At 36.8% G+C, this 26,099-nt stretch overlaps 1 long non-coding RNA gene across 1 annotated transcript in view; it reads left to right on the top strand.

The window, feature by feature from the left end:
• Window positions 1-26,099, top strand: part of LOC117065504 — a 67,376-nt gene that overhangs the window by 15,139 nt on the left and 26,138 nt on the right. The window contains exon 2 of the long non-coding RNA XR_004429948.1: window positions 3,753-3,821. This is a non-coding gene — a long non-coding RNA (uncharacterized LOC117065504). The remainder of the gene's footprint in view (window positions 1-3,752; window positions 3,822-26,099) is intronic.

Genomic DNA, 26,099 nt, shown 5'->3' with positions numbered 1-26,099 from the left:
TGGACATTTGGGTTGATTCCAAGTCTTTGCTATTGTGAATAGTGCCGCAATAAACATACGTGTGCATGTGTCTTTATAGCAGCACGATTTATAATCCTTTGGGTATATACCCAGTAATGGGATGGCTGGGTTATATGGTACTTCTAGTTCTAGATCCTTGAGGAATTGCCATACTGTTTTCTATAATGGTTGAACTAGTTTACAATCCCACCAACAGTGTAAAAGTGTTCCTATTTCTCCACATCCTCTCCAGCACCTGTTGTTTCCTGACATTTTAATGATTGCCATTCTAACTGGTGTGCGATGGTATCTCATTGTGGTTTTGATTTTCATTTCTCTGATGGTGAGTGATGCTGAGCATTTGTTCATGTGTCTGTTGGCTGTATGAATGTCTTCTTTTGAGAAATGTCTGTTCCTATCCTTTGCCCACTTTTTGATGGAGTTGTTTGTTTTTTTCTTGTAAATTTGTTTGAGTTCTTTGCAGGTTCTGGATATTAGCCCTTTGTCATATGAGTAGATTGCAAAGATTTTCTCCCATTCTATAGGTTGCCTGTTCACTCTGATGGTAGTTTCTTTTGCTGTGCAGAAGCTCTTTAGTTTAATGAGATCCCATTTGTCAATTTTGGCTTTTGTTGCCATTGCTTTTGGTGTTTTAGTCATGAAGTCCTTGCCCATGCCTAAGTCCTGAATGGTATTATCTAGGTTTTCTTCTAGGGTTTTTATGGTATTAGGTCTAACATTTAAGTCTCTAATCCATCTTGAATTAATTTTCATATAAGGAGTAAGGAAAGGATCCAGTTTCAGCTTTCTACTTGTGGCTAGCCAATTTTCCCAGCACCATTTATTAAATAGGGAATCCTTTCCCCATTTCTTGTTTCTCTCAGGTTTGTCAAAGATCAGATGGCTGTAGATGTGTGGTATTATTTCTGAGGACTCTGTTCTGTTCCATTGGTCTATATCTCTGTTTTGGTACCAGTACCATGCTGTTTTGGTTACTGTAGCCTTGTAGTATAGTTTGAAGTCAGGTAGCGTGATGCCTCCAGCTTTGTTCTTTTGACTTAGGATTGTCTTGGTAATGCAGGCTCTTTTTTGGTTCCATATGAACTTTAAAGCAGGTTTTTCCAATTCTGTGAAGAAACTCATTGGTAGCTTGATGGGGATGGCATTGAATCTATAAATGACCTTGGGCAGTATGGCCATTTTCACGATATTGATTCTTCCTATCCATGAGCATGGTATGTTCTTCCATTTGTTTGTGTCCTCTTTTATTTCACTGAGCAGTGGTTTGTAGTTAATAATTCATTTTTAATAAAACACAGAATCTTCAATGTCTTTGTGTAGGGTAGTTTAGACAGTCAATTTAGAATTAATTTTAGTGTGCCTTTTTGTGTTCTTCTTTAAAAGTCAGTAATTGATATGTTCTTTTATTCTCTTAAACATGCTTTAGATATTTTTTTCAATTTGATTATCTCTATCAATTAGAGAGACACATATACAGTTACAAAGTCTGGCAGAATTTGATCATAAATATTTATGCCTCACTTTTACAACTATAGATAATACTAATAATAAGACATGGCTTTTCTTAAAGTTTTGAGACTGAGCTAGAAAAATATCTACAAGATAGAGATAAAGTAAATTGATTACACACATCTATGGTATTATGAGATTATGTAAATAAATTCCTTTAATTTTTAAGCACTTACATAGTACTTATTCTGTGTCATGCTCTTTCAAAAGAGATTATTAGTCAATGTATTCCTCCTAACAATGCCATAAAATAGATGCTATTATTAATCCCACTTTATTAATGTGAAAACAAAGAAAAGATGTTAAGAACATTGTTGTTGAGCAAATAACAAATCTTGATATTTTAAAAGTATGCTAGAAAAAAAAAAATTCTCAGCAGATTACCTAAATGGTTAAAGGGATAAGAAATAGGGAGGAAGGAAGAAACCCCAAAGAAATTAGGGCAATTTTGCCCAGGAAAAAATGTGATAATCTATATAAAAAGGCATAGCACAGAATAATAAGATCCAATGAATGGTTTAATGAACCACAATCACAGCATAATCCCATAGTTTGAGGGATGATGTATAAAGATGACTTGGTTAGAATCAACAATGTTTAAAAAAAAAAAAAGGTTTCTTTTAGCTCCATGTTTTATGAATGGTTTACATGTAATAAACTCGATTAGCCCTTGTTGCAAAACACATTCTTTTTCCACCTTCTTTGGGGATGCCATGACATCAACTGCAAAACATAAAATGCAAATTTAGGATATAAACAAAATACTCCTTTTTGACAAATTTAATTTCTCAGGTTTATATAAGTAGGAAAAACAGAAAGAGCTGACTTCTCTGCCATTATCTTCCATCCACATGTTAAAAAGCTTTGTCCATTTTGCTAAGGAAGTTTCAGCCATCTATCCTCTGAAAACATGAAATTACTGAGTTCAAAGTGGAGAACAGTGTTCAAAGCAAACATCATGGTATTAACCATTTTCTACCTAATAAGCTGGAACATAGTTCAAGTTTGAGGTTTACCTATTTTGGAAGGTGTTTATCAATATCTTGAAGTTTTAAAATAAAATATTTCCCCACAAACTGATAAGCTTTCCATTTATAAACAGCCCAGTAAGATAGGCTGCTCTTCAGTGTTTATCCAAACTGGCAATTTTGGTGTAAAACTTTCACTTGCCACGAATCACTGGATTAAGGACAGGTTTAAAACCTGCTTTCTCCAGAAACTGTAATTGGCTCAAATGGAACAATCTGATGCTATCTTATCGAGAGGGAAACATCAGAAATTAGGCCTAAGCGGAAAAGACAAGTGAGTATGTGGGCCAATAGAAGGCTTCTGAAAACCTTGCCTTGTATAACCTGTACTGGTAAATAGTATGCCACACTCCAAAAAGGGAGGACATGGGTTTCATTATTTTACACAGATGCAAAATTATGAACACCAATCAAGGAAAACTTTCAAGTATTAGACAGTAAATTAGTGTCTTTCATGTTTTGACCAAGCAGCACAACATGATGCAGCTGATCACTCTCCTCCTTGAAACTCCTCCTTCACCTACCTTCCAAGGCATCACATGCTCCCAGACCTCACTGGCACTACCTTCTTCATCTCCTGGGCTGATCACTCCTGATACCCCCAAATTCTGCAAGCTGGAGTTCCCCAGCCCTCAGTCTTCTTATCTTTCCTCTTATAAACCATGCTGGTTTCTTTAGCTTAGAACCAGTCACGCTAATATTAAAAGTATTCTAGTTTCTGCCTTTTGTTTTACCATGATTTCAGAAATGTATATGAAACTTAGTCAACTTGCCTTATGTATTAGGAGACATGAAACCTTTAGTAGATAACACTTTAGACAATCAAATAATTATAATTTCAAATAATTTATTATCCAGATTATCATATATCACACTCTGTGCTAGACACATAACATATATTATTTTATTTAACATCAGAGCAATCTTTTAGGTAGTGAATGTTGTCCCCATTTAACCGATGAGCAGTCATTCCAAGGTCACGTACCCAGGCATACAACAGTAGATGACATTTGAGTGCCTACTCTGTGCTCTCTGCCACCTTAGCTTCCTAACTTTCCCAATCATCCTATTAGGTAGCTAGTATTATTTTACAAGTGAGAAAACTGATTTAGAAGGATGGCAACACTAATAGGTAGACTATTTACAGTTTAATTTTTTAAACTCTAAAGTTACTGTCTCTTCATGTCAGCATAGTATCTTCTGGAGAGGGAAAGAAGAAACAATGTCTAGACAAGGTGCTGGAAAGACCCCGGGAAGGCACAGGTGAGCTAAGAAAGCAGTAGAAACTGGATAATTAAAAGTCAACATAATAGCTGGAAACTTGGCCAAGGAGATACAAAAAGAAAGAAAAACCAAAAGAGAGACTGTGTAGATGAACTTTGTCTGTTTACAATTTTTGTCTAAGGCCACATCTGCAGGCTGCTCCCACCGCATGTTATCTAAGTTGTTAATGTACCAATACTAATAGCTACTGAAATTCTTTCATAAAAATGAAAATCATTTCCCTTTTGATTTGCTAGTTTTTCCTCTTGGTAAATAAAGATTTGTTTTTTAGTAATAACTGACCTGCCCTAAGGGTTCAACACTTTCCTCTGATCGCAAATCTTGTGCTAGGTCTTTAAGTTAGGATTCATGAAACTAAACAGTAAACAAAAAAAGATTCTCTTACTGTGGTTTCTGCTTTTCTCTTTTAAAGATATATTTTTAAGATCTAATAATGTTAACATGATGAGCTTAGCTAACTGTATACGATTGATTCTAAAAATTGTACATTGAAATTATCTTTTAGACATCTAAGAAAGCTCATGTTCTAATTTCTTCATTTAGTCATTTTATTAGTCCACTCTCACGCTGCTATAAAGAACTACCCTAGACTGGGTAATTTATAAAGGAAGAGGTTTCATTGACTCACAGCTCTGTATGGCTGAGGAGGCCTCAGGAAACTTACAATCATAGTGCAAGGGGAAGCAGGCACATCTTACATGGCAGTGTAGGGGGCTGAGAGAGAGAGAGAGAGATTGAGAGAGAAGCGAAGGGGAAACAGCCCCTTATGAAACCATTAGATCTCAGGAGAATGCACTCACTCTCAGGAGAATAGCATGGGGGAAACTGCTGCCAAGATTCAATCACCTGCTTTCCTCAACACACAGGCATTACAGGTCCTTCACTTGACACATGAGGATTACAATTTGAGATGAGATTTGTGTGGGGACACAGAGCCAAAGCATATCAGTTGTTAAATGTTTATCAGACACCTATATGACAGACTCTGAACTAGACACAAAGATTTTCAGCATCTTATTTCCTGGTTTAGAAGTTCATGGCCAACCATAAAGGACACAGATAAATAAGAAACTCTGAACCATTATATAACACACACACACACAAAGAGAAAACTAACAGAAAAACATGAGGAAATTTATAATTTCTTATGAAATGAAGTCCAGGGTAACAAGTTTAAATGCTGGTTGAATCAGCAGTTACAAGATATTGCTCATTAGCAGGCCAACAGACTTCAACACTCATGCTTGGAAATAAACTTGACTGGTGGGGTGAGACAACAACTCTGCTAGGTGAAAGGAAAATGATGGTTGAGAGACAGGACACAGATTGTAGCCAACTGGTCACAAGCAGTCAAAGACTTTGGGCATGAGTCACTAGTTTTCACAGAAAAGATAGATATGACTCTTCAATTCAAAAGGCCTGTTAGGGGACCTCAGATAAGAGTGGCTACTGTCCAAGAGATTATTCAGGCAGATTTTGTAGGGCAGAAAGAATACAGGACCGGGAAAAGACTCATTTAGGACATTAATATATAAGGGGCAAATCAACAGGAGATGGACGTGAAGTAGAAGGCTATGAGACAACTGGAGGTATAAGGGGTAAATCAGGAAGAAACACTGCCCTTGAAGGTAGAGAGCACTGCTTCAAAAAGGAAGAAGTGCTCAGCATTGTTTGAAAAATCGTTTAGATAGTAAGAAGATGTAAATAAATGAATAAACCACTGGATTTGTCAGTCAGAAGGCCAGAGTTGAACTGTTTGCAAGGCCAGAGGTCATAGCAGTGACAGCAGGGCCTCTAGAGCTAGAGTTCTTGAATTAAAACGCTGGCACCACCACTCACTGTGTTACCCAAGGCAAATGATTTAATCTTTCTGTGCCTTGTGTTTAGCATCTACAAAATAGATATAATGTAGTACTTACTCCAAAAGATTATTGTGAAAATTAAGACAATATTATTAAAGCTCTTAAGACACCGATCTAACACTTACTGGTTGTCAGGGTTCGATAATACAGTATGTATTTAATGTAGAATAATGGTAGCAGAAACCAATTGGTAGTGAATTGAAAAGTGAGTAAGATATGGAATAGGAGAACAGTGGAGCTTCAAGAAGTTTTTCAGTGAAGGGTAAGGAAGAAAAGACAGCAGTCTGATGAGAGAGAGGCTTACAAAAAGTATGAGCTTTTGTTGTTTTTATTTATTAAGGATGACAAAGATTTGGTCATTAAAAAAATATCCTAGCCCTCCAGGCTCACGCCCAAACCCCTGCTCGTGAAAGAGGCTCCTGCTAGAACATGGACCCTTCCATGCCTAAGTGACTGGGTTGCCCACTGGACAGAGGGCTAAGATCATTGTGGGGTGCATGGACATGTGAGTGGAGATGTCAGGCAAGGCCAGAATTCTGGGGGGAAGACATGGATTACCAAGAGTATAACCCAGAAATTCATATGCACATGAGCTGAAGCTTCAAGCCTCCAGGCACAAGTCCCATCCTCCCATTGAATATCTTACGAAATAGTTTCAAAGATAAAAGTGTTAAGAATCTCAAGACAGCCACCACAGAGCATGGAACTCCAAATATTGGGCCTTTCTCAATAGAAGGCCCTTGGCTACTGCTTTGGTGCCATGGCTGTGAAGCCTGCCTGCTCTGGCAGATAAGTATATTAATCACCTTCCTCCCTTTCTCTATTGGTGCCATAAATAAAGTGGCAACCAGCTCTCCACTGAGCCAGTAGTACCACAGTGTCCTTAGTAGGGGGCCTCTCACTCACACCTTTACTGGGTACCAAGTGGGTCCGGTCATGAAGACTGCAAGACCTTGAAGGTTCCCTTTTATCCTTGGGTTGGGGCAATGGCTTCCTTGGAATGGGAGACTGATTTTCCTGCCCCCAGCCGGGGACCCACATTTTTATTTTGAACTGGGCTCTGAAAATTCTGTAACTGACCCCATGTTAAAGGCTAGGCAAGGGAAGTGAACATTAGCTTTTCAAAACCATTGGAAAAGCTCTTATGATGGAATAGAGGTGGCAAAAAAGTAAGCTCACATGTTCATGCCTAAGGTATGCAGGGGCATTTTGCCAGTGAGGTAGGGTTTTAATATTCTTGTCTTAATCCATTCATGCTGCTATGGCAACATACCTGAGACTAGATAACTTATAAAGAACAGAAATTTATTTCTCACAGTTCTGGAATCTTGTAGTCCAAGATCAAGGTCCTGGCAGGTTTGACATCTGGTGAGAGCCCAAGTCTCCATTTCCATGATAGTGCTTTGCTGAGGCATCGTCCAGAGGGGAGGAATGTTATATCCTCACATGGCAGAAGAGATGAAAGAGGCAAAAACAGCACCATACTCCCTCTGTTAAGCCCTTTTTAAATGGCCTTAATGCATGAATGAGGCCAGAGCCCTCATGACCTAAGCATCTCACAGAGTCCCCAACTCCCAACACTACTGCATTGGAGATTATAGTTTGGTGGACACAATCAGACTATAACAATTATTTCACTTAAAAAATGAAGACAAAACAAATATGACATAAGTAATAGAACATGAAAGCATTTATTTAATAAATAATTTCAACTAAATCTCTTAGGAGCTTGCAGTGTACGTATTCATCATATTGACTTTTGACTTTGCGTGGTATGGGCACGCCTCTACCTCATTGTTTTTTCAGTGTCTTACCATAGCTAATGAATTGCCAAAGTACCTTTCCAATGTATCAGCTTTCATTCACTCCACAAATTATTGAGTTTCTATATATGCAGATATCATGAATAAAGAGATTTTTTCAAAACCAAGATTATTATTTCTAAATGCCTGAAAATATGTAAACTAATGCTTACAAAATAATATGGTAGGAGCAAAAAATTCCAGTATGCCATGAAACTAGAGAGGAGTATTCCTAACCCATATGGGAGAATACAAAAATTGGTCCTGGAAAAGACAGTGATTAATGGAGCTCTTAGACTTCACAGGATGAAATAGCAAATAGTTGTGCATAGAGAAGAAGGAAGGACATTTCCAGTAGAAAGAACTACATGTGCAAAAGAAAATGGCATGTTCAGAATGTTGCAAAAAGTCTGGATTACAGGAAGGGTAGGTTCCATGCAGCAGAACAGTCGCAGGTAGGTTCAGAAAGGGAGGAAGGCAGCAGAATACAAGAGGCTTCATATATCCTTCATGTATATATATAAAGACTTTATTTTTTTAGAGCAGTTTAAGCTTCACAGCCAAATCAAGAGAAAGATATGGAAGATTTCCCATCTACCCCCTGCTCTACATATGCATAGCCTCCTTCACTATCAGAATTCACCACCAGATTGATACATTTGTTACAACTGATGGACCTACATTGACCATCCTTATCACCCAAAGTCCATAGCTTACATAAGGGTTCCCTTGGTGTTGCACATTCTATGGATTTGGACAAATGTATTATGACATATACAAGTCATGACAGTATTATACAGAGTATTTCAATGCCCTGAAAACTCTCTGTGCTGTCCTGAATATTTTCATAAGTCCTTTTCGATCTCCTTGGCACATAAAGCCTGTCATCACATGCTGGCAGAAAAATTATAAATGGAAATATTTTTCTGGGTAATATATAGGCTGATATAATGAATTCACCAAACAACATTCATACATGCTTTATTCACAAAATGGAGGAAGTCTAACTGGACCTTATATAAATCTAAAATTTTCCACAGTTTGAATACGAAAAAAATAAAGTTACTCAGCTCTATCTGGATTGGATTAGCAATCTGGATGAAATACTTTTTATTAAACTTCTCCCATGCCAGCCTATCTTCTCATTATGAAACGCTCCCTCAATTTGTTCTGAGTTACTGGGAAGGGCACTTCTCCAACACACAGAATGAATCTGGGAAATCAATCTTCAACGTATTTTGCCCTTGAGCTACCCACATAATGTGTATGTATTTATAAAAGAGACAGAGTATTAGAGGTTTTCTTCAATTGTTTATACCCCCAGGATACACCCAATGTTATGGCAATCATACATATTCTTAATAATTTCCTGAATAATTGCCTTCTACTTTGTTTGCAAGTTTGGATTGTGCTATTCAAATTTCCTTGAAGCAAGGGGATAAGCTTGTGTATCTTACAAACACATACACTTACACCAAAATATTTGAATATACAGATTAGTATCCATAGTGTCAATTCAAATTCAAAAGATATGCCAGAGTGAGAACTTGTTTTGAGAATTAGAAGCTGTGATTATCAAATATAGCATACACAACTTTTAAAGGAAGTAATCACTTGATCCTTAGCAGTAACTACTTCTATTTGTCCAAATATGATAGGATGATTTTTAGCTCTCAAAACATACTCTTTGGAAGAAGGGAAACACATTTCTGTAACAATCTGAAATAAGCATATTTGTGAGAACAATTGCTTTGTCTTCTCAACACACTCATACTGAAAATCTAAAAAAGCTTGATTCTCTCTGTCCTAATAGTCCTTTTAGACATATACTTTACCAAATAGCAGTAGCTTCAAATGCTGTCTTCAGGACTGTCAAAAGAAAAAAATATAGTATTAAGTGTGTATGCACAAAAATGATGGTGTATGTTTCTTTTGTTCTTAAAAATAAATTCAGCTGGGTGCAGTGGCTCACACCTGTAATCCCAGCACTTTGGGAGGCTGAGTTGGGTGGATCACAAGGTCAAGAGATCAAGACCATCCTGGCCAATATGGTGAAACCCTGTCTCTGCTAAAAATACAAAAATTAGCTGGGCATGGTGGCATATGCCTGTAGTCCCAGCTACTTGGGAGGCTTAGGCAAGAGAATTACCTGAACTCGGGAGGCAGAGGTTGCAGTGAGTCGAGATTGTGCCATTGCACTCCAGCCTGGTGACAGAGCGAGACTCCATCTTAAAAAAAAAAAAAAAAGTTAAATTCCTTGGCAATTTTGCTTGCTATTGCATTCAGGAACACAACTCTTTTGGTCCCATGTCACTGGTCAAAGCAAACCACAGTCCGTTCACCCACCAACAGAGAAGGGAAGCACAAATCTACCATGTGCTCTAATGACAACTTGAATCCCCTTTTAGATCAACTGTGAGTCCGATAAGGGGAAAATAACTGTTAGGTATTATCGGCACATACATCCCTACTAAGTAGAAGTGTCTTCATATTTAGGGAAAAATTTGCCACCTATTCTTATAAGAATTGCAAAGTTCCTCATAGAGCGATAAGGCTAAAATTCAGATTTATAATTCCAAAGGAATCCTAAATGAACTGAGGCTAAATACCAGTTCCTTTCCTCCATTTTCCAGGAGTTCAGGAAACTTTGAAAGGATACGATGCCACAGCACATCAGTTTGATAATAAGGCTTGGAGAGATGTGATTTTCAAAGCTTGAACCTATCAAACTGATTCTAGTGTTTGCCACCTCCAGTCTCACATATAATTTTTCAACCAGGACAGGATGACAAAAAAAAAAACTGCAGAAATGTGTCTGAGGTGTTAATATAGAATGCAGGTTCAGATTGCAGATGGGCTTTGTTTTAGAAGCAATGAGATTGCCACACACAGACATTTAAAACATTACCTTAAGCTAAACAAACACTACATTTTCAAGGTGCCTCATCATTAACCTTGGAATGTTAATATGCCCAGGGACAGAAAACAACACAATGACAGGCTATAGAAAAGGCAAAGAATATTTGTAGAGGATGGGGGGTGTGTGTGCGTGTGTGTGTGTGTGGCAGAGAGAGAAAGAGAAGAGACAGAATAGCATGACAGAATGGAAATGCATGTTTAATCTCAGATTTTCTATAGCATATGGGGTTCTTAGTAATACGATCTGAATGGGTAGGAAGATGCATTTTCATATCACTTTATACTAATTATCCAAATCAAAGAACAGAGATAGGTGGACATAATGGGGGAGATATAGCCACCCACTTAGTCCCCGTCTAAACACCAACACTGATTGTGATTCTATACATTCTATTTTGGGGTCTTTCCCCTTTCCTATCCCAAACAGCAAGGTGGTCATTGTTATGATAGTCCAGATATTGCTCCAGTTTTGTTCTAAAACACTTAACATCTGGGGCTTTTTAATTTCAAGACTATTTTGCATTATTTAGAGGTCATAAAATAGCTGAGTGCTATCTTTTCAGGTGAAAACTAGTAGCATGTTTTTTCCCACATGCGATATTGCCAGCAGGTCAGGCAAGTCAAATACCATTGCAGTCTGACCATGCTGTCCTGCTGTACATTACATCAACAATTTGTATATAACAAAAACAGATTTCCTAGCCTTGGCTGATAGCCCATTTACTCCAAGTAATAGTTGATAAAACACAATTGAGAGACAGCAAGAGAATTTGGACAGTCCCTTGGAGTTTGCTAAAATGGATTTGGCCTGTGGCTCTGCTCCTGATAGCCAGCTGTCTTTCCACTACTACATTTCTTCTTCGTGAATGTTATTTATAGCTTTAAAATGTTTTCAAGGATAAAGTGGTAGCACACACAAGGCATTTTCTGTGCTTTGCCAATGATGGAAGCACTCAGAGAAATAACTGTTGTAGTAAGATAATCACTTTTTCATCCTTATGGAAGCCCATTGTGAATGAGTGAGCTGCCACTTCTTCCTGGCTATTACACATTGCTGACAATGCCTTTTCCTACTGTTCTTTTAAAGAGGACCTCAAATTAAACCTATTACACCTTAGATCCCAATTACATGGAAATCCACAACCTTTCCGAAATGTGTCTAAGCGCTAACATAAAGACCCACTCCATTCAGTATTCCTGCTAACTGGTTTAGGGTCTTGACATTGCCTAGTAAGAAGATTATAGAAATGCCTGAAGGACAATTTTGGGAATAAAACCAAATGTCCCCCTGTGCATTACAATTGCCCCCCCAAAAAAAAAAAAAAAACCTTTCATCTTTTTATTAATTGTATAATTAATGCATTCTGTGTACTGATAAGAATAATGCCATGTAATTAATTTTTAAGAATTAAAAACTTGCCTTTATCCAGACTCATGGTCTACTTTCATGTTATAGCTATGAATATAAATCCTCTTATCTAATTATAACATGACTGGTTTCATTGTTGAAACAAAGTGGTTCTTTGTCATTTTTTATTTGATTATGTAATATTTATTTTATTATATCAATTATAATCTTTCCAGAAAAAATAATAAGACCCTAGGACTTAAAATTTTAAGTCTTCCGAAGCTTATCAGAAAAATGCCATGCTGCTTTGGATAAGGTATGATATGTCATTTGTTTGCTGTGTCTGTTTTTGTCTTCCATGATTACCCATTCTGTTTACCAAAAGGCTCAATTAGCATTTGAATAGTGAGCCAGAGAGCAGACAGGTTGAGAATTCTTATAGAACTAATTTGGCAGTCCTTCTCATTTTCCCCCTTCTCCCTTCATAGGCTTTTCTTTGCCTCTAATCAAGCTGCAGTTATTAAAGCTAGAATAAAAGACCTGATTTTCCATTACATTGATGCATGCTGAACAGAGCCTTGATTTGCTTTTTCTTTCAGCAATGCTAATTGGACTCAAAGGAAATATTTAGTTTATAATAGCAAATGAAGAATTCATTTAATTTTAAGGAAAGAGAAAATCAGCAATGGAAGTAGTCTACACATGCGCACACACACACACACACACACACGTATATATGTTTTTTCCAACTGTTTCTTTCCTTTAAGAGTATTTATCTTAATGCTTCCCACACATAACAGAGTTATTTAATTACCAGTGCTAATAACCTTAGGTTGGAGAAGTTAACAGCTGATAGAAAAATTTCTAATCCTCACTTGGAAGAAAAAAATAATAATAATATATTGGGAAATCTCACTTAAAATATACCTGATCAATATATAAGAAAGAATTAATGTGAGCACAACTGTTTTCAAGTACGATTTGTATTTCAGATCATTAGGTATCTTCCATACTAAGTTTCCATCACCAATCACTATTTCCATTAGATAATGGGCTGGTATTGTTCCCTGGACCATGCTGTTGAATTGGAATGAGTGTAGGACTTTACACATGAAGCAGGGTTAATATTACATTCAAATGTCATATCATGTGCTGGTACTCATCACCAGAAAGCCTTAAAACCTCACACTAGGGAGGGAGTTCTTTATTTAAAAGTGGTAATCAACAAATTTTAACAGAGTTTCAGCTCAAAAGAAAAAAAGGAAATTGTCAAGGGAGTAGAGGAAAATTTTGATACACCAACTTATATATAATGTGCTATTATATCCTATATGAAGATTCAAAGCAATTTCAGAGAAATGTTTTTCCCTATGTCAACGTGCAAACCTTTCAGGAATGTTGAATCATTATAAAGGTGTTTTTATTTGCATTTGATGCCTCCTTTCCAACTCCTTGCCAACTATTTAAAAGGGACAACAGAAGGTTTTATTTGAACATTTATGATTTAAAATTCATCCACTTCTTGAAATGAAGCATTTCACTCACTCTAGTCATATTGAAGTGCTTTTATTTCTGAGAGAGCATCATGGTCCTGACTCTGGGTCTTTGAATGCACTCTTCTATGCTCTTGGAATCCTTCCTTTCCACGCTATACTTGGCTTCCTTCTATTCAATCTTCAAGACTCTGCTTAAATATTACTTCCTTTAAAAGTCTTCCCTGATTCCTTCTGCCAAATTCCATTAAAATATCACACAATATCATCCCTCCTATATATAACTCTAGGTTCCTTAACACATGCAGTCTAGTGCTTCCTCTACTCTGTGGTTACACTTTTACTTGTAGGATCTCTAGCTACAGCCCCTGGGAACTGGTTGGAGCCTGTCTTACCCACCCTTGTACTATCAAGTATATGTAGAATAAATTGATTTGCAGCAACTTAATTCAAGACCTAGTCCAATTAGAAAAGGTCAAAAATATAGGAAGAGAACTTTTACTCCATGTATTGATTTACTTTAAAAAATGATTCAGGTTTTGATAATTCATAAGGTAAAATCACTTTAGGATTTTAAATCATATATTTGGCAAATGACAGTTAAAAAAATTAGTTGCCATTATTTATTATGTATCTAATATTGGCATATATTTATTTTAATCCTTAGATCTCTCTTCTTTTTATATATAGTTGCTAGAAATGATTTTAATCACATTAATAACCCCCATGTTAGTAACTCCAATCTAGACCTTTCTTCTGGACCCTAGATCCCTTTTTCCAGCTGCCTATGTACATATTTAACATGGCCCAACTCTTCCTTAGAAAAAACTGGTCCCCTTCCCATGTCCCTTTTTCAGTCAATATCGCTCATATCCAATCCTATGGATTTCACCCTCAACATGTTTTCTGATCCAAACTAGTCACTTGACCTACTCCAGTGGCCCCTCAAATTGGTTTACTTAAGTTTATTTTTGCCCTGCTCCAACTGAATTGCAACAAGAAGGAACTCTCCGCTGCCAAATCTGTGCATTCTATCTTGCTTAAGAAGATTTAGTGCCATCCTGTTACTCTTAGGTTAAAAATAAAAGTTTGAGACCAGCCTGGTCAACATAGTGAAACCCTGTCTCTACTAAAACTACAAAAAATTAGCTGGGCATGGTGGCAGGCACCTGTAATCCCAGCTACTTGGGAGGCTGAGGCAGAAGAATCGCTTGAAGCTGAGTGGCAGAGGTTGCAGTGAGCGGAGATCGTGCCACTGCACACCAGCCCCAGGGACAGTGAGAGACTCCATCTCAAGTAGAATAAAATACAAAAAAAAAAAAAAAAAAATACAACTCATTAACCTCACCTGCATGACTCCACACAGTCTCGCTCTTCTCTAACTCTTGAGCCTCATGTTATACCACACTCCCATCGCTTTTCCCTCTCTGGTCACACTTTTAAAAGTCCTTCTCATGTGCCATAGGTTCTCTTTTGCTTGTGCATTCTGTTCCACCCATAGCAGGATTCCTTCATCCTCTTCTCCTGGTTAATTCCTTTTGTCTTTCAAGTTTATTGTCAATTTTTACTTCCTTAAGAAAACTTAGTCTGCAATTTGTGGGTAGGTCAAAATTACTCCTAGAACACAATTAATTCTCTTGTGCTATTCCTTGTCATGCCCAGCGTGCTACATTTGCATGATTATTTTATTAACTGTTTCCTTGACTAGGTGTGGCTCCATGAGAGCAAGGCCCAGGTCCAGCACAGTATTGGCATGTAGTAATCATACGATCCATGCTTGTAGAAGGAAAAATAAATACATGACTATATGCCAAGTACTGTGCTAAGAGTTTTAGCTGTTCAATAAATATTTGTCAAATAAATGAACTGTTCAGTAAGCTGGGTGTTTGGTAACATGGAAAACAAGTAGGTATTGGACTTTTTTTTCTGTCTTAGAAAATCTATTAGCATAATTTCTATGCAACTATTCTGGATAAATCATTATTATGATGATGCCTGAAAAACACTCAATATTATCATTGTATGAAATAACAAACCAGCAGAAATTTGTGTGCCCTTCAAAAGTATGGATGCATTTCTGTTGGAAGAAAGAAACTAGTAGTTGAAGAAGTGAAAGAAAAGAGGATAAGTAAATTAATATTTATTGTGTCCCCTTCTCTGCCCTTTGCCCCCACACGTCCTCTGATAATTCCAAAGACATCATTATGAATTCAGTTTTGTAAATAAAGAAACAAATTCCCAGAAGGATTAAATAGCCGACATTGCACCATAATGCTAGAATGTCAGTAATAACAGTCTCCATACAACTTTTCTTTCTGTCATATACAGGTACAATTTGAATGGTACAATTCTAATGCAGTTATCCAAATGAAATCATTTGATCATTAGCGGTGAAATGTGTCAGCCAGTTTGTAAGTCAGCTTATTGCTGTAGCCACTAACTACTTTTAGTTCTGTTTCAACTCCATTAATGAATAGGATGGGCCAGGCAAAGTGGCTCACCCTGTTATCCCAGCACTTTGGGAGGCCGAGGCCGGCGGATCACCTGAGGTCAAGAGTTTGAGACCAGCTTGACCAACATGGTGAAGCCCCATCTCTACCTAAACTACAAAAACTAGCTAGGCTTGAGATGGGGGTTGCCTGTAATCGCAGCTACTCAGGAGGCTGAGGCAGGAGGATTACTTAAACCCGGGAGGCAGAGGTTGCAGTGAGCCGAGATCGCACCATTGCACTCCAGCCTGGGCAACAAGAGTGAAACTCTGTCTCAAAAAAATAAAATAAAATAATGAATAAATAAACAGTGTGTAAGCCCTTGCTGGGAGCATATTTGTGTTTATTTTCCTAAGTACTTACTTTCCCATGTTTTACCTCTTTAAGGTCATCACAGTTTTACTAATTTGCCACTCTTTGTTATTTCAATTAAAACCAGTAACAAGAATCTTCACTTACCTTTACTTTTGCCTATAGTGGGTTGAACAGTATCCCCCCAAAATTCATGTCCACTTAGAGCCTCAGAATATGACCTGTTTTTTGGAAATAAGGTCTCTGCAGATGTCATTAGTTAAGGGTTGAGATGATATCATCATGGATTTGGGGTGGGTCTTAAATCCAGTGATTGGTATCTGTATAAAAAGAGGGGAGGACATCGTGACATATAAAAGAGGGTGATATGAAGATGGCGGCAGAGATTGGAGCAATGCACCTAAAAGCCAATGAATGACAAGGATCACCAGCTACCAGTACAAGCGAGAGAGTAACAAGGAAGGATTCTTCCCTAGAGCCTTTGGCAGAACATGGTCCTGCTGACTACAACTTGGTTTTGGACTTCTAACCCATAAACTATAAGAAAATAAGTTTCTATGATTTCAAGCCACTGAGTTTGTTAGTAATGGGTTACGGCAGCCCTCGCAAACTAATACAGTGTCCTGAATTATAATAAATCATTTCAGTTTAGAGGGGGTTTGCTTGACAGATGCCTTTCAGATATAATTGTCCTATGGGCTGTCACCCCTGCTACCATTTCAAAAGGATACTGGGAGTCCACTCATTAGTAATGTCTTAGTAACTTTAAAAGAAGATGGGCAGGTTTCTTGGTGTCCAAGTGATTTTAAATAAGGATGGATCTAGGAGATATAAGTTCAGTTCACTGTGCCTACACCTAGTCATCTATTTTAAGTAAGAATATAAATAGGAATAAAACACATAGTTGACCAGGCACTGTGGCTCATGCCTGTCATCCCAGAACTTTGGGAGGCCAAGAACAGTGGATCACTTGAGGTCAGGAATTCGAGACCAGCCTGGCCAATGTGATGAAACTCTGTCTCTACTAAAAATATAAAAATTAGCTGGGTGGTAGCAGGTGCCTGTAATCCCAGCTACTCGGGAGGCTGAGACAGGAGAATCACTTGAACCCCGGAGGCGGAAGTTGCAGTGAGCTGAGATTGGGCCACTGCACTCCAGCCTGGGTGACAGAGCAAGACTCCATCCCAAAAACAAAAAACAAAAAACCACAGTTATTTTCAGGAGGCAGCCTAAACAGCTAAGAAACTAGTTGCTTATGGGAGGGAGGAGGGCACGTTATTATGGAAGAGTTGATGTGTACAATCACCTACTCTGCCACTTGTCAGTTACATCTTTGCCAACTGAAATTGTTTAAAAAAATACTTGTATCAACAATTAAATAAACCACTTCTGATATTTAGAAATCTTTCCTTAGCTTCCTACTTGACACTTCGCACGTTTTCTCCCATGTCGCAAGTTTCTCCTCTCAATTAACCAAATGCAAGAATGATTTTTTTCAAAACTCAAACCTATACATTTAGAAAGAAAAACACCAGCCCGAGGGTAAATTCATTCACACTGGTGTGTAATATAGACCACTTCTGTGCAAAGCCCAGGAAGTGCTGATCACGCGCCTGGCCTCAATAGAAGATACAGATCATTAAAGCTCATCCCAGTGTCTGTAGCTAGGTTGTTTATTACGAAAGTAAGAATCACTAACGTGTCCTCTTTGCTAGAACCATAAATCTGAAAATTCTCTTTATTAAAACTGATATTTGACAACTGCAATACCATAGCGCCCCCTGCTGTTCTGATGCATATTGTCAGCTGCCTTCGGCAAAATCATTTTATGCCTTTCCCTTCCATTCAGCCCTCCTCTGAGCTGTTTCTGATATCTAAGTTTCCGTTTGCTTCTTAATTCTTCATCTCACCTCCCTGTGCTATTTAGCAACCCAATGGTAATTTGGAAATCGATTTTTTATGATCCTCACGTTAATACCATCTTTCACACTCAGGCAGTGTTGGAATGATTCTACTTTTATTTAAGATCATTTCAACTGCTCTGCTAGAGCAGCTTGGAGCCTCAGAAATGGAGTTTCTACTTGCGTGGACCCCTCATACATACCTCCCTGCACACACATACAGTAGTTAAACAAACTGGAAACAAAGGAAAGGTACATAACAGCCAAAAATGTTGCTAAGAACTTTATAAAGCAACAACAGAGCAGCATCAAAGCATTTGCAAATGCTTTCTCTTTCCAAATTAATACTCTATTAGTATAAAGGAGGCCACTCACCACTGGCTATATTTTCATTTTTATAAAGTATTTTTATGACTGTTTAGGGAAAGCCTGTATACAGACATTCCCTCCATTTTGTGTATGTAGTTTTCTTGCTCTGAGCCAACATTCCATCACCTTGGCCAAAGTTGTATATATATAATATATGTAATTTATATAATATATATAATATATGTAATTTATAAATGTATTTAATTTTTATATGTATTTAATTTATATATTTAAGGTTTGGCTTGACATATGTTTTGGAAGGTGCCTGGAGTATAAGTTACGGGTGACTGTAGAATCCTGATCTGGTAGACTCTAGATCCTGAAGGCATTTTTCCTAAGTTAAAATTATGCATATATAGAAGATAAGGAACATGTGTCTACCCCTTGTCAGGGATAGATGTCAGGCTAAGGAACCAATTTTAAGAAGACTAAGTAGACCTGCCATCTGGTATTTGTAATCATCAACCTCCATGTAGGCCTTACCACTGGACTAGAAGCTACTTGAAGACAAACATTGTAAATTGTTCTCCAGCTGTTTCAGCATCAGTACAGAAAGTATTTTATGAATCTTGTGTGATTGAGAGAATTAATGCATGAATGAACCCTACAGACCCTTACAACCCTGTTAGGCAATATCGTTCCTTTCTAGACTAATCTTGCAGGCTCTATTCAAAAATAAAGCCGGGGAAATTAGGGTTTCAATCATTAGCTTTCCACAGCGTATTTAGTTTGTTTTGTGTACATTTTCTCAAGCAACAGGCATTGTGTGAGCCTTTGCTTTTGTAAAATATCCTACAGAGTTATTGGGGGAGAGATAAGAAATATGTTATCAGATTCAAAAAGTACATAAGATAACCTGGAAGGCAAAACCAAACCACAAAGGAAGCCATATATAAAACATTTAGCCGGGCGCGGTGGCTCAAGCCTGTAATCCTAGCACTTTGGGAGGCCGAGACGGGCGGATCACGAGGTCAGGAGATCGAGACCATCCTGGCTAACACGGTGAAACCCCGTCTCTACTAAAAATACAAAAAACTAGCCGGGCGAGGTGGCGGGCACCTGTAGTCCCAGCTACTCCGGAGGCTGAGGCAGGAGAATGGCGTAAAACCCGGGAGGCGGAGCTTGCAGTGAGCTGAGATCCGGCCACTGCACTCCAGCCCGGACGAAAGAGCAAGACTCCGTCTCAAAAAAAAAAAAAAAAAAAAATTTAATTTCCAAATTGTACAAATAAGCATTTTACAATTTTGATTTATCAATAGTTATCAGCCAATCTTTGTGGCTTGTTTTATTTGAGCAAAGCACAGTGCTGATGTAGTTTTTAGGAACTGCCAACCTAGATGGATGAAACAGTAAACCCTGGGGCTGATGCTATCAAAGGGTTTGTAAAACAGCATTTTCTGGATAGCCCATCATCTAATATGGTGCAATATGCAAGGTCTGCTTTCAGCTAGAACCAAATGTAAAAATTACAATTTTTATCAAAGAGCAAGCATGCCAAAGCCCTCTCCTGCTGCTGCAGCACTGGGCAAATGCAGGCCATAAGACCAAAAGCCAATGACCAAGGAAGGTTAAGGAAACACAGAACAGAACAAAAGCAAAGCCTGTGAGACAGAGTACAATCACATTGACAAATAGTTAAAGCTAGGAGCCCTCTTGTGTGATAATACCTGGAGCACATTGAAGGAACGTGTGCAGTTGTTACAGTATGGCTTTAATATGTACTTTCCAATCACGGCAGATGAAGAATGCATATTCTGCTGTTATTTTGTTCTTTGTCAAGTAATATGTCAAATATGGGATGATAGTAAAACAAAATTAAATGCCATATACCCCCATGCTTTTTTATTCCCATCCCTAGATAGAACTGCTGAGAACAATTTCATACATTTAATTTCAAGTCATTAAAAAATAAGTTTAATAAGCTTAAAAACATAGAATCATTGTGTAATCATTTCTCTCGCTCCATCTGTATGCATACATGTGTAGATATGGTTTTTTAAATATAAAAGAGAATTTGTGACATTACTATTAACATCCATAGAATTAAGTCACCATTCTTACAGAGGGATAAAAGACAAACATACTGATTCTGATGGACACGAAGAATTAGCAGACCCTAAATTATAGAAGATAGCAAAGAGGGAGATAATTTCTTTACCGTGAATGTGATTAGGAAATACACAAATTCCTTAGTGAATAAGACTTTAAAATGCATATTAGATTTAAAACTTTATTGGCTTTATCTATAATGTATCTGTTTTATTTTCTATATCATAATCATGTTTTATATTGTATATCATATGCTATATACACACATACACACATATTCCTTACTATAAATTTAGTCATTCTCAATCTTAAATTCCCAAGTTGAAATATTCTTTAACATAGTATTAGACTCAGAAAACCCCACCTGATAATTACTGCCAACATTCTGGTTCCTAATGCGATGCAAACTGTGAAACCCTCACCTGTCACAATGTTTCTCTAACAGAGTTTATTCTTGTCTAAATATACTTGAATCATAATTATGACAGCATTTCCTCCATTGTTGTTCCTTGGAAGATTTTACCTGGGGATATTAATAGGGAAGCTATGGGGAAAAAGGTGTTTCATGTACAAATAAGTTTGGGAAAGAGGGGTGAAACAAATTTTAACAGTGGCCAGGAATTCTGAACCTCAATATGATACTAATACTCATTATACATGCCAAATGTTTATTATGCATGCCAGAGGAATGCATAATATACCCGGTCTTCAACGTGATTATTTGTCCGGGAGCCTTATTTTGAGCCATGGACCTGTTTGCATCCTCTAGTGTTTGTGTTTGATGGAATCCAGTTTGGGAAATGTTGTTTTAGTCCTAATAGTATAGGGTGCATTAAGTTTTTAAGACTGGGGCAATCCATCAGGGAGTGTATTCTGGGAAAATTCAAGCTGAGACATATTTTAAAGGAAGTAAGAAAAGCTCGGTAATTTATATATTTATAAAAATAAGACCATCTTTAAGTTGCAGTAAATTTTGTTGTTTGTTCCTTGTTAATACTAGAGCACCAATAACTTTTACCTCCAGTATCAGTTTGGAGACAAACCGCTAAAAGTTGCAAGAGTTCAAAATGTAACTTGGCAGTAATGCTAACAATGCAATGCCTACTGCACAAAGCTTATGTCTATCTTTGTGAATCAAAATAGCTTTTGTATGATTTTCTTATTTCAATATAACTAACATTTTTATTTCATTTTAATTAGAGCTTCTTCTCTTTCAAGTATATGTTAGTTTCAAGAAAAGAGCTTAAAGCTGAGCCCAGGTTTAGTCATTTGAATCCTTTCTGTACATTGATGATAGAAAACTTTCATATTTTCACAATACATGTAGTGTTAAATACTCCTCTGAATATTTTGGACCATTTCTATTTGGTGATTATCCATCTAGCAGTACTTGTTAAGTAGATGTGTTTTCACACCTTTGTCCACGATTACTCTAAAAAGAGAAAATCTGTTAATTGGTAGCAAATCTACTTAGAATAAAAGCATGCTGCCCTTGAAATCAATGAAATAGATTTCAATGGATAATATTTATTTTTATTTCATAAATTCCACTAGAATTGAACAATTTGTCAAGTACAAAATGGTAAGGAACATGGATTTATGTAAAGGCTACATTACAAAAATTAAATGTAATCCTTTCTCAAAGTCATGAAACTCACCATTTTACACGATTAAATTCTAGACTAATAAAAATTACTTCTGAAAGAAAAAAAAGTTTGTTTTCCATTCATTTGATAATAAACAAATGAATGAATGCAGAAAAACAGAACCGAATTCATCATGCTATGCTAAAGACATACTTATCTATTAAACGATTTAACATATGTAAAGCATTAACATTTCTCATGCAATAATATTATTTCTGTTCCTCTGTCTTCATCCTTATAAATAAAAACAAATTCTCAAAGCTTCAATTCACAAATCTTTTTTTTTTAAAGTGTCAATAACACCAGTAAATCATGATTTGTGTGAATAGAAACAATGGTGTAATACTGGTAATAAAATGTCAGCTGACATCTATTGGGCACCTACTGTATATTGACAACTGTAACACCCTGTTTTTTCCCTTATTGCATGGTGAGATCTAGGATTCACATTTGTTGCTCAGGGACATTTTTACATCAAGCCAGAGTGTGTGGAGCCAGCCCAACCTGAGCTATAAGGATTAAAATGGCAGAGAGGTTGTTTCCTCAAAAGAAATATTGGAAGTCCATTACCAAAATGAGGATAATTTATACTTTGCAGGAAAATCATGATGTTACACCTGCCAACATTTAACAAAGAATCAGTAACACATATATTTAACAGAATTTTGTTCCTCAGTTTTCTCCCACTTACAGTAATGGTATGCTAGTTTATTTAATATCATTTTTCTTGAATTCTCAGCTGCTTTTGATCCTCTTCCCCTTCTTATTTGCTAGTTTTTAAATCTTTTGTCTACCATTAAAGGTGGGTACCTGCCAATTTTCTACCCTCTTACCATTGTCCGCTCTCTCTTTCTCTTAAACAACTATTCTGGGGCAGTCAAATTGTTGTTGATGACAATATGGAGAGGTGACTGAAATCTACAACAGTTTTCAAAATAAGAGCAGTAAATGTTCTTTCCAGTTCTAACCTTTGAGAGGAGAGTTCTGATCATTCTTCTGGCAAAATGCCCAGCACCGAATCTGCATCATGTTCTCTGAAAATGGGCAAATAATATTATCCATTGATGTTAAAACGTTTAAGGAAAAATAGACCATCAGGAACATTTTTTGTTATTAATTAAATTTACAAATGCATCAATTAATTTTTAACCTAACAGATTTTCTGATCACTGGTTTGGAGCAAAGATTAATGATGATTCTTTGCACATAGATATTTTCTCTTACAAAAACAAAGTGAGAAAATCTAGTATCAAATGGTTCCTATTTAAAGGTTTTCAAAGAGCCTTACTTATATTACCAAGTGAAATTAAGTTAATATTGTTATTTTCTGTTGTCAAAAGAGCAACTACTCATACAACATGTTTATTAAAAAATTCAATGAAAACAAATTACAAATGAGAAAGAAAAGATGGAAATTTGGTTTGGAAATGTATTTTCTTTGAATACTGTCATGCTCTTTTGACATTAGTTTTATTTTACCAAGCAAATGAAAATCAAGATGTTCTGAAGGAAGTAGATGCTCATATAAAGTTGTACTACATATGCAATATAGTTTGAGCAGCAAGTTAAATTTTAATATATTGAGCAGTTTTTATATCCACAGCAATATTCCTTTAATGGCATATTTAAGTTTGAAATCCACAAATATCAGGAAATACTATTTAAAATTATTTCAAGTATTTAAATAAAATAGCTTGTGGAATAACTAAGAAAAAATATTGAGTTAACATTTTTTGAATTAAGAAGACAAAAGTAAGCACGCTTTATATCTAGCTAGTAGAACCAGTCATCAACAGAACACGTAGTAGCTACCTATCCTTGCAATTGCTGCATTACATAAGGACAATTGGTTTTTTATCTCCTGGGACTTACAATTAAAGACCAGTAATGATGAAGAGAAATATGGGTTGCTGTTGAATATTAGGATGACACATTTTATGTCTCAATGTCTGTTCTCTAAGAAAGTTACAATACATACATTTTTGATAATGACAGATTTCTTAGGTTAGTAATCTGCTGCTACTTGTGTTTCTGTTTTTTTCAAGTGCAAGTATTTCTGATGTGTCCAAAAATTATTAAATCGATAAATGTTTTCAGTCAATATACCACCATTGACAAATGTGATATAAAAAATTAAGATTGCCAAAGGCTCTTAGCCTATAATTTCTTCAATAGATCTTAGAGCTAGTGAGTTTATTTGGCTCTCTACTCCTACCTTTAAAAGATTTGCCATTCTGGGTGATCATTAAAAAGTCAGGAAACAACAGATCCTGGAGAGGATGTGGAGAAATAAGAATGCTTTTACACTATTGGTGGGAAGGTAAATTGGTTCAACCATTATGGAAGACAGTGTGGCAATTCCTCAAGGATCTAGAACCAGAAATACCATTTGACCCAGCAATCCCATTACTGGGTATATACCCGAAGGATTATAAATCATTCTACTCTAAAGACACATGCACACATATGTTTATTGCAGCATTGTTCACAATAGCAAAGACTTGGAACCAACCCAAATGCCATTAACGATAGACTGGATAAAGAAAATGTGGCACATATACACCATGAAATACTGTGCAGCCATAATAAAGGATGAGTTCATGTCCTTTGTAGGGACATGGGTGATGCTGGAAACCATCATTCTCAGCAAACTAACCCAAGAACAGAAAAAAATACTGTATGTTCTCACTCATAAGTGGGAGTTGAACAAGGGGAACACGTGGACACAGGGAGGGGAACATCAGACACTAGGGCCTGTTGGGGGGTGGGGGGATAGGGGAGGGATAGCATGAGGAGAAATACCTGATGTAGATGACAGGTTGATGGGTGCAACAAACCACCGTGGCATGTGTATACCTATGTAAGAAACTGCACGTTCTGCACATGTATCCCAGAACTTAAAGTATAAAAAAAAAAAAAAAATTAAAAATGATTTGCCATTCTGGACTCCCATTCTACGGATGAGGTTAGTGAGGCCTGAAGGTGTTACACAATGTGCTCGGTAACATGATGCTAGTAAGTTTAGTATAGTAAGATGAGAACGATTTTTGTTTTAGTTCCAACTAGCATTGCACTCGCTACATCATGCTCTAAAACAAAAGCAAAGAAAAAAGAAGCATTATACACTATTGTGTTTTCTAATAGCAGAGCTAACAAGTAAAATTCTACCTTTACCAAAGCCTTTAAAAATGAACAGGTTGCATGTAAGAAATTTAGCGCTCTTTGAGCGATATTATTCGTATAATGTTGGACGTGTTCATGGTACATCATTCACCTGGATAGAAGAAGAAAACAGATGCTTTTTTGTGTGGAATTACTTGTGACAGAGCCTTATGTTGAATGAAGCATTAGTCTCACTTTCTACAATATTCCTTATTTCATTTTATATCTATCATGAATCTTAAGTAAATATTTAACTAGTTTTTATGGTTTTTATTATGTAAAAATGCACAAAGAAATGAGGAAGAAAACCAATAAAATTATAATGAATTAGGATAAACCATTCACAGATTGTCATATGGGGGGAAAAAGTCTCGTCAGAAAAACAAGTAGGTATTTTGAAAAAAACCTTGCATTTCTTTCCTAATTTTTACTTTTAAATGATACTCAGACTGTTGAAAGATTTCTTAGCTGACTTTTTTTGACTGTATCAGAGGAAATGTTCCTTGTAATGATAAGTAATATTTGCCATCTTTTAAATACCTTCTACGTCCTCAATACTATAGCATTGAGATGACCCTGAGCCGTAATAAATACCTTTAGTGTTTCATCCTTGTCTTTAGATTTTCTTAAGAATATGTCATATGTATAAGATTAATCAAACAGGCCGGGCACAGTGGCTCATGCCTATAATCCCAGCACTTTGAGAGGCCGAGGTGGGCGGATCACCTGAGATCAGGGGTTCAAGACTAGCCTGGCCAACATGATGAAACCTCGTCTCTACTAAAAATACAAAAATTAGCTGGGTGTGGTGGCAGGCACCTGTAATCCCAGCTACTCAGAAGGCTGAGGCAGGAGAATCGCTTGAACCTGGGAGGAGGAGGTTGCAGTGAGCCGAGATCAGGTCA

Source organism: Trachypithecus francoisi, unplaced genomic scaffold (assembly GCF_009764315.1).
Source record: "Trachypithecus francoisi isolate TF-2019V2 unplaced genomic scaffold, Tfra_2.0 Lachesis_group2, whole genome shotgun sequence".
NCBI classification, from domain to species: domain Eukaryota; kingdom Metazoa; phylum Chordata; class Mammalia; order Primates; family Cercopithecidae; genus Trachypithecus; species Trachypithecus francoisi.
The sequence above is the reverse complement of the archived record's forward strand: the minus strand, read 5'-3'. Positions and strand labels throughout refer to the sequence as shown.